The sequence below is a fragment of the Girardinichthys multiradiatus genome, chromosome 15, assembly GCF_021462225.1.
Source record: "Girardinichthys multiradiatus isolate DD_20200921_A chromosome 15, DD_fGirMul_XY1, whole genome shotgun sequence".
Lineage (NCBI taxonomy): Eukaryota > Metazoa > Chordata > Actinopteri > Cyprinodontiformes > Goodeidae > Girardinichthys > Girardinichthys multiradiatus.
This window is the reverse complement of record NC_061808.1, coordinates 22,440,535-22,452,105: the sequence shown is the minus strand read 5'-3', so window position 1 is coordinate 22,452,105 and position 11,571 is coordinate 22,440,535.

Genomic DNA, 11,571 nt, shown 5'->3' with positions numbered 1-11,571 from the left:
TGATTTCCGAATGACATGCAGAATTTGCTTTCATCCGAAAAAAGTACTTTGGACCACTGAGCAACAGTCCAGTGCTGCTTCTCTGTAGCCCAGGTCTGGGGAATGCGGCACCTGTAGCCCATTTCCTGCACACGCCTGTGCACGGTGGCTCTGGATGTTTCTACTCCAGACTCAGTCCACTGCTTCTGCAGGTCCCCCAAGGTCTGGAATCGGCCCTTCTCCACAATCTTCCTCAGGGTCCGGTCACCTCTTCTCGTTGTGCAGCGTTTTCTGCCACACTTTTTCCTTCCCACAGACTTCCCACTGAGGTGCCTTGATACAGCACTCTGGGAACAGCCTATTCGTTCAGAAATTTCTTTCTGTGTCTTACCCTCTTGCTTGAGGGTGTCAATAGTGGCCTTCTGGACAGCAGTCAGGTCGGCAGTCTTACCCATGATTGGGGTTTTGAGTGATGAACCAGGCTGGGAGTTTTAAAGGCCTCAGGAATCTTTTGCAGGTGTTTAGAGTTAACTCGTTGATTCAGATGATTAGGTCCATAGCTCGTTTAGAGACCCTTTTAATAATATGCTAATTTTGTGAGATAGGAATTTTGGGTTTTCATGAGCTGTATGCCAAAATCATCCGTATTAAGACAATAAAAGACCTGAAATATTTCAGTTAGTGTGCAATGAATCTAAAATATATGAATGTTAAATTTTTATCATGACATTATGGAAAATAATTAACTTTATCACAATATGCTAATTTTTTGAGAAGGACCTGTATTTCCATCATGTGAGAAGAAGTGGAGGTGGTGGAAATATCTCGGTGTTCACCTGGACAACAGACTGGAGTGGAGATGCAACTGTGAAGCCATCTACAAGAAGGGACAGAGCAGACTGTACTTCTTGAGGAAGCTTAGGTTCTTTGGTGTTTGCAGCAAGATGCTGCATATCTTCTATAAGTCTGTTGTGGAAAGTGTGATCTCTTCTACCATCATCTGCTGGGGAAGCAGCATCAGAACCAGGGACTTAAAAAAGCTCAACAAGCTGATAAAAAAGGCTGGCTCTGTTCTGGGGACTCCTCTGGAACCTCTGGAGATCATTGTGCAAAGAAAGATTCTTCATAAAATGAAGAACATTATGGAGAACCCTGAGCATCCTCTTCATGAGACTGTCCTACAACAACAGAGTCTTCTGTCAGAGGCTTCTTCAGATCTGCTGTAAGACGGAGCGCTACAGGAGATCCTTCCTGCCCACAGCAATCAGCATCTACTACGGCTCTTTGAGGAAACCTTCATAATATGAGCTATAACAACATTTAATTTCCTTATGGGATTAATAAAGTATTTTTTTATGGAATTCCATTGAAAACAAGTCTGACTGAGAAAAGCCTATTTTATTTTCCTAAAAAAAATCAGGATATTCATCACAATCTACAAACTCACAAACTTACATCTAGAGTAACACTGCATACAAGTAATTTTTGGCAAACATTTTAAAATCCTTTAGTAGGAATTTCTTTAAATATATGGTAAATATATGGCAAGAGCCCCCAATATTGACCCACCCCAAAAAACTCCAAAAAATCTGTTTATTTCTAATAAATAAAAATACATAAAACCATACATAAAGTGAAATTCAAACATTTTTTTTACCAAACCTTCTGTCAATTTCTATCAAATCCTTCAGATTTTTCATACTCCTCACTTAATTAGGAAATAGCGTGGTCCTCTTTCTGCCTGTGCTGAATGTAACCTAACTATGCAGGCTGTGGAAGGTTTTAAATTTTGTGACATTTTAGACAAACAATGTTGATACTTCAACAGTCACAGCTGGAACATGTCAACAGCATCTCCTGGTTGTGAGGATTTTATTTTAACATTTGTGGACCAATTTTAAGCATTTTATTGTGATTGTCATGGCAGCTAGCAAGTGTAGAAAGAACAGCTAGTTTAAGTGTACAGTCCATGTTTTGGTGGGAAAATACTTACCTTTTTGTCAACTTCACCAGTATCTTTGTGTATGCTAATATATTTGTGAACAAAAGATTTAAAGGTTATTCCAGGGATTTATTTATACATACTAATATTTCCGTAACATTATATTGATGAATTATATTATTTAACCTTTACTTAATCTACTACACCTGTGACTTCCAAGGACAGGTTGTGGCTTATTTTGTATGGTGTACTTTCTTCAGCATTCCAATGATTTAATCATGTATTAAACTCAAGTGCCAAAATGTATCTCAGTGAGCTGGAGCTTTGTTGTTCATGAAGATGAAATTAGGCCTGTGTTGTTCATGACTGGATTAATTAAGTTATTCAGGTAGTAGACACACCTGCCTCCACTGTAACACCACCACCACCAAAGCTTTATCTGTTGTCAACAGTCTGTTGTCAACAGTTGCTGAGGCAAAGCATTCTCCTTGATGTTTCCAGTATTGTTGGCGGCCATCGTTTCTGCTCAACATAGATTGACGTTCATCAGAAAACAGCACTGAGGTTCACTGGTCCCTCATCCAGGAGGATACACCACAGATAATGTTCTTGCTTTTGCAGTGAGATGTTGGTTTGCCAGTGCTTTAGTCCAGCAACCATCTACTTACATAGCTGCAAAGAGCAACAGCAGAGTGATGCATGAAGATCAAGAAAGAAATGACCTTTGGCCATGTTGATGGAGGAGATGGAAAAATAAATGGAAGAGGATAAGGAGATAGAAGATGAGATGGAGGGAAGGTTGGATGAGGAGCCTCAGAAAGGTCCTGAGGGTACCATAAGAGTAACTGCTGTTATTAGCCTTAATAATGGTAGTGGCCTTAATAGCAGTAGTGTATGATGAACACTGGTGGCTAGCCAAGACCATTGCTGTGGATACTGAGTGCCAAGATGTGAAATAGGAATCTCTGCATCCCCACGGTCCAATAACAAAGGTTAAACCTAATCATGGCAGAAAAGATGTCTCCAGTTTAAGATGTACCAACAAACATCTACACACACATACTGACTCTCCCCTACCTCACACAAATACAGTACAATTTTATAAAAGAAAGCTATGATTAGGACCAAGCAAAGGAATTGTTATCTGTGTGACCCTTTTCATTATTTTTCTAGTGAGCTATTGTAGATGTATCTGTGAGCCCACATTCAAAAGGTGGTGGGGGCAGACTAAGAGATGCATATGAAAGACGGAGGAGAGGAAGACAAAAGAAAAGTGGATGACGTGGAGGAGAAGAGAAGGGGAATATATATGTTTAAATTGTTTGAAACAGCGCAATGTAGGATTTTGTGAACACCGTCATTTTGTCAACTCAGTCATTTGAATGTTTTTGGTGATTTTTGAAAAATAAACAAAATCTTTGTTTATGTTGTTTATGTAATAAATGACTTAGGATTCATGTTGGACTTGAAAAAAAAACCATTATTTTGGTTTTAGAGTGACGGAGTTGACACAAAACAAGTTCTTAAGTGAAACATTTTTATTTTAGTCTTTCTGTTTAGAACCTGTTCCTTTACATGGTTAAGTACCTCAGACATGTCTTTACAGACACATACAAATCCAACAAAACTAGTCTGCATTTTTTTTTAAATATCCCATATTTCAATGTTTTTTTTTTCTTTTCTAGGATCTTTTTCACTAATGCATTGTTTTTGTTGCTTTGATACTTAATAACCTCTTGTTGACCCAGTTTTCAACCTGTCAGGTCATTTTATCCCCATTTTCCTCTCTGGAGAAACACCTTTTCATTTGGTGTGACACTCAAGCAGGTCATCAAAGTGTCAACCTGGACTGTAAAAACAAACTGATCTGTCATACAAAATATAGTGATTGTTTTGTCTCTTTATGCCAGTAGAGGGAGTCACACATTTACTTTTACAGTCTGTGTTCTTTCTTCTACGTTAAAGTTATGTTATTGGTCCAAAACACTTATTAATATTTATGTTTATGAATTCTTGCCAGAATAACAGACAGATATTTATTTATTTATGTACAAACATTAGACGTTTACTGTTACAAGTAGGCTAAAGAAAGAATGAAGGATTTGATTCACAAATGTTTATTTTTTTATTTTTTTATTGGTAACCTAAAAAATAACCAGCCATGGTTTAAAGCTTGTTCCAACTTGGTTTGATATATGACCAGGCATGTCCCAATCAGGACTTTTGTCCCCCATTAGAAGTCATTTAACAACAGGCATCTGTTGATATTGAGTCCCAGTCCTATACTTTAGTCAGTGCCTTCAGTAGGATGTAAAACTCTGTGGCCTTAAAATGCAATAAAATGTGCAGTATTGCATTGTCTACATTAGTACTGTGATTATGTGTCTCTCCTAACTCACTCATCAATACTGTTCAGGATGTTGCAGTATCCATTTTATTTGACATTGGCATATTTTGTTCCAGCAAGATATCTACTCCACAGCCTCAATATGTTGCTCCAACATGGGGTTCATTCAGTTAAGAAAACTACTGCACTAGTCTGACAATGTAACCTGAAATGTGTAGGTCTGGCACCGCACATTCGGCTTCAGTCTTCAATAAACTCCTGCCTTCCTCCTGCTGATGAGGTTTTCATTCAGGGCAGTTTGCGGAAGTGTTAGGCTAATGCTAGCATGTATTTTCTCTGTTTAATGTGGCATGTTGATAGTCTGGTTTGTATTATATTTTAGTGCAGTTCAGGTAGGTGTGCAGAGAAAGTTCTTCTCTTGCTTCAAAAACATTGTGGCTTGCTTTGAACAGTGTAAAATGTAATGATTGTTGCTTCATCTGTGTTCTGCGCAGCTCTATTATTCTGTTATGTGAACACAGCATGCAGAGCAGGTCACATGGACTACAATGCAGTTAAACAAGTTTGACAAATGAAAATAAGCAGTGATTTTTGTTTTGTTTTTAACTGGCAACACAAAATGCTGCTGTGTAGCTCACAGCTTAGCTGTGTGGCTGACAAAAAGAAATCTCAGACAATACACCAACAACAGGAATCGGGAATTGAGTTAAGGCAGGGATTAAAATACCTTAAATAAGACATCCCTACTCCTGTTAAGTTCACCCTTTTCACCTTATTTTAGTTACATGATTTAGTGTACAAAATGAATCAATCCTCAAAAAGCAGATTTGTACCCTTGTGGTTGTAGGCGTGTTGTTAGTAATCAAAATGAAACAAAAATTGGGTTAATAAACTGCTGGCTAGTTAAAATGTTGCATAAAAAGTGGTGTAGGTGAAATATAGAGACATCTGAGTGCCCTTGGCTGTTGTGTCGTCTTAGGACGTCTGTGCGTCCGAATCCTAAATGCATTTCAATGAGATAGAGAACACAAGAGGAATTCTAATGTTGCTTTTCGTCCGAACCTTTTAAAGACGTTTTAATTAACTTCAGCCTCAGCTAATTAAGTCTGCTGAACAATTTTACCCAGTGTTTAATTAGCAAATTGCTTGCTAATAAACGTAGCACAAATTGTAAGGACATCTTTGTACGGCTGGTTATTTCTTTGTTGTAACAGTTTTTTACAACAAAAAGAAAATCTATACTGCTGAGTAGCCTGTTTATTTTCACTTAAATTCATTTGCGTTGAGTATGCAGTTTGTACCAAAGCCCTGTCTTGAAAATGAAAATGGTTGTGTTGGTCACTGTGGCAAGAACAACGTGCCCGAGCTGATCCCACAAGAGTCCAATATGGCTGGGATCAGGATTGCAGGCAGGCCATTCCATCCTCTCCACTCTTTAACTCTGGAGGGAGTCACTAATAAACCCCTATGTGGGGGTGAGGCTGGTCATCTTGGAGGATGGAGTTCAGCTTTGTTTGTTTTTCATTGAGCAAGATTCCACCCTATACCATCATACTACCTCCTCCAAGGTTGTTTTGGCATTAGGAAAGATGATTTGGCTGGTTTTCATATGCACAAGCCACATATTCAACCCACAAATGCATTTTTCTTACAAATGTGTCACCACATGAGGGAAAATACAGAGGCAATCAAGGTATAAGATTTTATTTTTTTCCATAAAGCATTGTTACAACAAAGAAAAAGTCCACCAAACACAAATGTTGGTTCTCCCAACCTATCAAAACAGATGACCTCCTGAGCTTGCTTTTATTGGAGGCCTCTTCCCATTAAAAACTCTGTTTTTTTCCTCCCCCTAGTCATTTTTTCAGTTAGTTGTTGGTTTGAGACAGTAGATTTTATATTTAATTATTGTAAACCGTTGTGCAAACATTGAATAAAAATAAATAAATAAAGTAAGAAAAACATTGTTGATCACATTTTAATAATTCAAGCCTTTCTGCAATGAAATATTTGTGCAGTTTTTAGCGCAAAAACTACGACAGGTTAATGTTTGCACAATGGCTTACAATAATTTAATATAACATCTACTGGCTCAAATAGGACCTAAATTTGACATAGTTGCCTTAAACCTGCTACTATGATGAGAATGCTAATCTGTGACCTCCTCCACCCACACCCACAATTCCATGCCCAGAATATGCCATTAAATATTAATGCAAAGTAACAATCCCCCAGTTACAGCTGAATTAAAGAGCAAATCTGTGGAATCATGGTCATAATGAAAACATAATTGTAAGGTCAGACCTTTTCAGATGGAGATGCATTAAGCATTTACAGAACACCCTGTTCACCTTCTATTGTAAAACCAAACATAAGCTGAAAACCATCATTAATTTAGACTACATCTGAGCTACAAATCAGATGGTGATTAGTTGTTCTTGCTGGACAACCTGCAGCTCAAATTGACTCTTTGCGGCTTATAGAGGAATGCAGAGGAGAACATGTTATAGGAGGGAGTGAGGGTGGAGGGTATGTGTTGTTTCAGGTTTATAGTGAGCATCCAGACTGGTCACGTCACATAAAAGTGATTTAAAAATCTGCCAAGTGGAGGCTCCTTTTTTCTGCAGATTCTGACGATATTCAGTATAGACTCCAGAATACTTGTAGGCTTCTAACAGTGCACCAGTGAGACTATTCTTACAGGCTGTAATGTTCCAGACCACAAAGCTCTACGTAGGGTGATATGATCGGTACAACATATCACCATGTGTGATCTGCCACACATCCAGGACCTCTAAAAACAGGGCTGTGCAAGATCATCTGCGACCTCTGCCATTCTTAACTCAGCACTATTCACTCCTCTGCCATCAGGTAGGAAGGAGAGAAGTATCCTGCCATGTTTGAGCAGATTCCCAAAAAATAATTTCCATCCACCAGTCATCAGGAAACCGTTCAGCAGAAAAAGCTGTATTGTTTCTTATGTACTGCAGTCACTTCAGTTAAAGACAATATTAGTATTTAAATAGTTTTAGGCTTGCTTTTCTAAGTGAAAATGCAGATTTGCATTATTGTGTTTTTTTTTCTGTTATGTTTTTAATCTATATTTTTAATTGTCAATTCTCTTGGACTTCTCCATGCAGTATTTATGGGCTCAAAGTCTAATTATTTCATTACAGTCATAATGTTCAATTGGTACTTGTATATGGGAATAAATTCTGATGTTACAGTTATTGATTCTGTCACTGTGGGCCGCAGTGGAGAGCCAATAACTGCTTAAAGCTCGGCCACAGACTTTGCTGGCTCTTCTACTGTCTTTGCTTGGACTGTAGTGTTACTCTAACCTCTTCATCCCCTTGATTCCTGCAGCACAGCATATAAAACCAGATAAAAACCCTGGTGTTTATATAGACAAACAATAAGGTCAGAACAAAATCAATTATTCTCCCATATCTCCTCTAGATTACATTAGATAGTCACCAGGTCAGCTGTAACTGAATTACATGAATTTTATGCAAGGTTTCTTCAAATTACTTTAGAGACTCAAGTGCCTCTTGTGATTTTAAGGGTAACGACTATGAGCACAAATTAATTCTTGTTCGCCCTTACTTGTGGCTTCATGTTGAGTATTGTAGGCTTCCATACATGCAGCTTCAACATCACGAAGTTTAATGCAGGCTACATTAACCATGTCCTAATCAGATCTTCCCTGCTGTTGTGTTTAATCTCATTCTTTGGTCTGTGAGTCATCACATGATTTCCCATAAAGTAGAGATGTAGGTCAGAGTATGGCACCGTTATGGCCTGTGACTCGCTCATTAACTCACACCACCAAATGTAATGTGGCAACACGACGGCCTGTAGGATGTGGCGGCACAAGGAGTCTGATATCACAGCGTGGTTGGGTGTCTGTGTTTTAGCGCTACAATCATTGTGTGGGAAGGCTGGGTTTAAATTTAGCCTGGCAATCCCTGGGGATTATGAGCTGAATATGAACTGGTAGGTAGGATATGTGTCCTTCTATATTGATTTTGGATTTGTGAATTAATTTAGCCTCAGTTCTCCACCCATTCCAGTAACAACTCATCTCCCTTTGTTCAAACAAATTACTTGGCCTTTACTTCTTGGAAACATCATAATCCTTTTTGGATTATTTTTATATCCTCTAGTAACGTTCTCGATTCGTGATTCAAGAAGCACTGGAGGTACTTGGGTTGCCTGGTACTCACCATTTACAAATGTCCCTTTTCCACTGGCTCTATATAACCCAGCTCCAGTCAGCTTGCTTTGCAAGTGCTTCCATTGCTGTTTTTTCCATACCGGTGTCACACCATATTCTGTGACCACCGTATGTTGTGACCATAGGAGGCGCCGTTGCGTTTTTATACCGTATCTTGGCCTCAAAGAAGAGTTTTCTACGCCAATTGCATAAACATGGCCGAAGAGAGTGGGGCAAACCACGTAATACGTAAACGCCCTATCGAAAGCTGAACGGCGTTCCAACGTCGCCGCCATTTTTGTGGAATCAGGTCTGAAAGCCAGAAGGCCTCTTACTGGTGCAGCATGGAATTGTTCGAACCCTTTAGGTGTCTAAACCAAATCATGGAGAGCTGCACTTTTTTGTAAGAGTTGTCATAAAAATTCTGACTTTATTCTTTAAAAAAAAAAAAAAAATTCTCTTATGCCTGGCCCCGATTGTCCGTCGTACCTACAAAAATAAGTGTGTGTGTATGTGTGTTAATAAATAAGGTGAGGCATTAACGTAATTCTTTGTTAAGATGTGCTTTATGAATTAAAGTCCCTTTATTTGTATTAGTTCACATCGCAGCCTTGCCTCCAGCAATATGGCGGACACACAGTTACTTCTCAGCAGCGGGCCAACCCAGTCGAAGAGGTGTCTACGTATTAATGTATATGGGGCAAACAAACGCAAAGAAAAATCCGAGCAAGCCCTGTCGTTTTTGAATAGGTGACTTGCGTAGAAAATTCTAAACTCAAGTCTCACATAATAAGAGAGCTACAGGACCAGTGGACATGCACATTAGTATCATTGTTGTTATTATTAAAACGTATTATAGTTGTTTTGTGTTGACACGTTTGTTTGCTTACACTGACATAATGGGTAACAATAAATATAGACGGTCAGATAATATGACAGCTGATATCACAACTTGTAACCGTCGCTTCTGTAACTTATAGTAAAATAACATTCAACCACAAACATCCTGATTATTATTGAAATATACAGTCACAGGATATTACAGTTGTTACCATATATTGTGACCATACTGTAACTAATAGCAAAAGACTAAATAATTGAACCAAACTGTTTCTGGTGGCTCTTTACTTACTATAAGTAATAAAAAAAATAACATTTGACTACAAACATCCTGATTATTATTGAATTATGCATGGTTTACGCACAAGAGCGTAATGACGTCAGTAGCTGCTGGTACCATCAACAAAGCATAGCTGATACGTAGAAAGCGCTCGAAAGTATGGCTCCACTTTTCAAAATGCTGTGCAGATTACGCTCACTGCAGTATTTGTGTCCATCGCATGACAACACAGAGACACACAGGACAAAACCATGCACACACCCATTCACACCTAAGGGCAATTGAGAGAGACTAATTAACCAGCTGCAGGAACCTTGAGAGCAGCTCTACAAAACTTAACATCTGTTTGGTTAGCATTGAGGCAGTGTTTGCTTGGGTTTGTTGCCATCATGGAGATTACAAAAGCAAACTGTAAATCTGTTCATACAGTTTCTCTGTTAACTGACAACAGAAACTTCTCAAAAACACATTTGAAAAAGAGAGGTTTGAACAAACATCTTGAGCAACAATTTGTATTGCAGGGTACAAGAAATGCATCTGGTAAATAGAATTGCTGTGGATTGAGACTTACAACCATGAGCTTTGGATAAAGACATTTCTGTAAATGAATCTGTTTATAAGTATGGATGAAGGAAATGTGCTAAAATGCAACAGGAAGTATAAATGTCTGTCAGAATATCCCAAAAGTACCTTACCCAATGCTGTTGTAATGCTGTTAATTTCTTACAGCACTGTCTGCACTTGGATGCTGTGGTGCATTTTTTCCAGATGAGGCGACTCAAACTGTTCTGCATGGCAACCATTCCATATTTACCAAGATGATTATATTTTAACAAGGTTTTAGCAAAGCAATGCTGTGTCTGAAGCCTACAACCACCTTTATGATAAAAACCTATAACTGATTGACTGTTTGAGGTTTGTGCATACCTGCAGTTAAAAATAACCTTGAGCTTTCTGTTTGTCTTGCGTTAAAGACCCCTCTACAAAGCAGTTGCATTATTGGCCTTATTGTTTTCTTGCTGCTTTGCCACACAGTCAAATAATCCAACCTTTTCATTAATTTAGTTTCAAATGAGAAGCTTTGAGCAAAGCACAGCTACACAGTTTTAGTTCTCATCTGGGGTTGCCTCAGTAACCTCATTTTTAGGTGTAAGTCTGTGTGTGTCTTTTGTTTTTCTGGCTCACTACTTTCAGGGTGTTGTGTTTGTAATTATCTCTTCACCTTTTCGTTTAGTCTCTTCTTAGGTGATTCTTTTCAACAAGTGGCAGAGAGCTAAGGATAAGAAAGTAGGAGACTTATTAGGGAAGGACAGAGGTGAGAAGAGCAGATAAAGCAGCGCCGGAGATTGATGGATGGACAAAAGTGACTTCACTGGTGTTGCCCTCAGAGACAGGTGTTGATAGATTTGTTCTTCCTGACAATTGGAAATCACACATGATCCTTTCAGATCTATGTTGAAAGGGTTAAGATTTAAGGTTAAATAAAAAGGTAAAAATCTGTTACTGAAGTAACCGATTTAGAACAAAATATATTTTAGCTAAGTTACTGTTTCTCATTCTTCAAACTCTGGAATTTCTTTGTCCAGCACTATTAACTTTAGAAACATCAACAATTGATGAATATTATAACTTCCAAATATTTAAATACAATTCCTTAGAAAATTTGTATATGGTGGAAAACATCACTCCATGCTGAAACCTGGTGGTGGTAGTATCATACTTTTAGAATACTGTTCTTCAGCAGGGACAGGGAAGCAGCAGAGATAATGGGAAGGTGGATGGAGCTAAGTGGAGGGCAATCTTGCGAGAAAACCTGTTAGAAGTTGCAAAATACTTGAAACCGGGGTGGAAGTTCTCCTTCCAAGAGAAGGAGTCGAAACATACAACTAGAACTATTGGTTTAGATCAAAACATTCATGTTTTAAAAACAGCCCAGTCAAAGTCTAGCCCAAAATGCAAATCAGAAT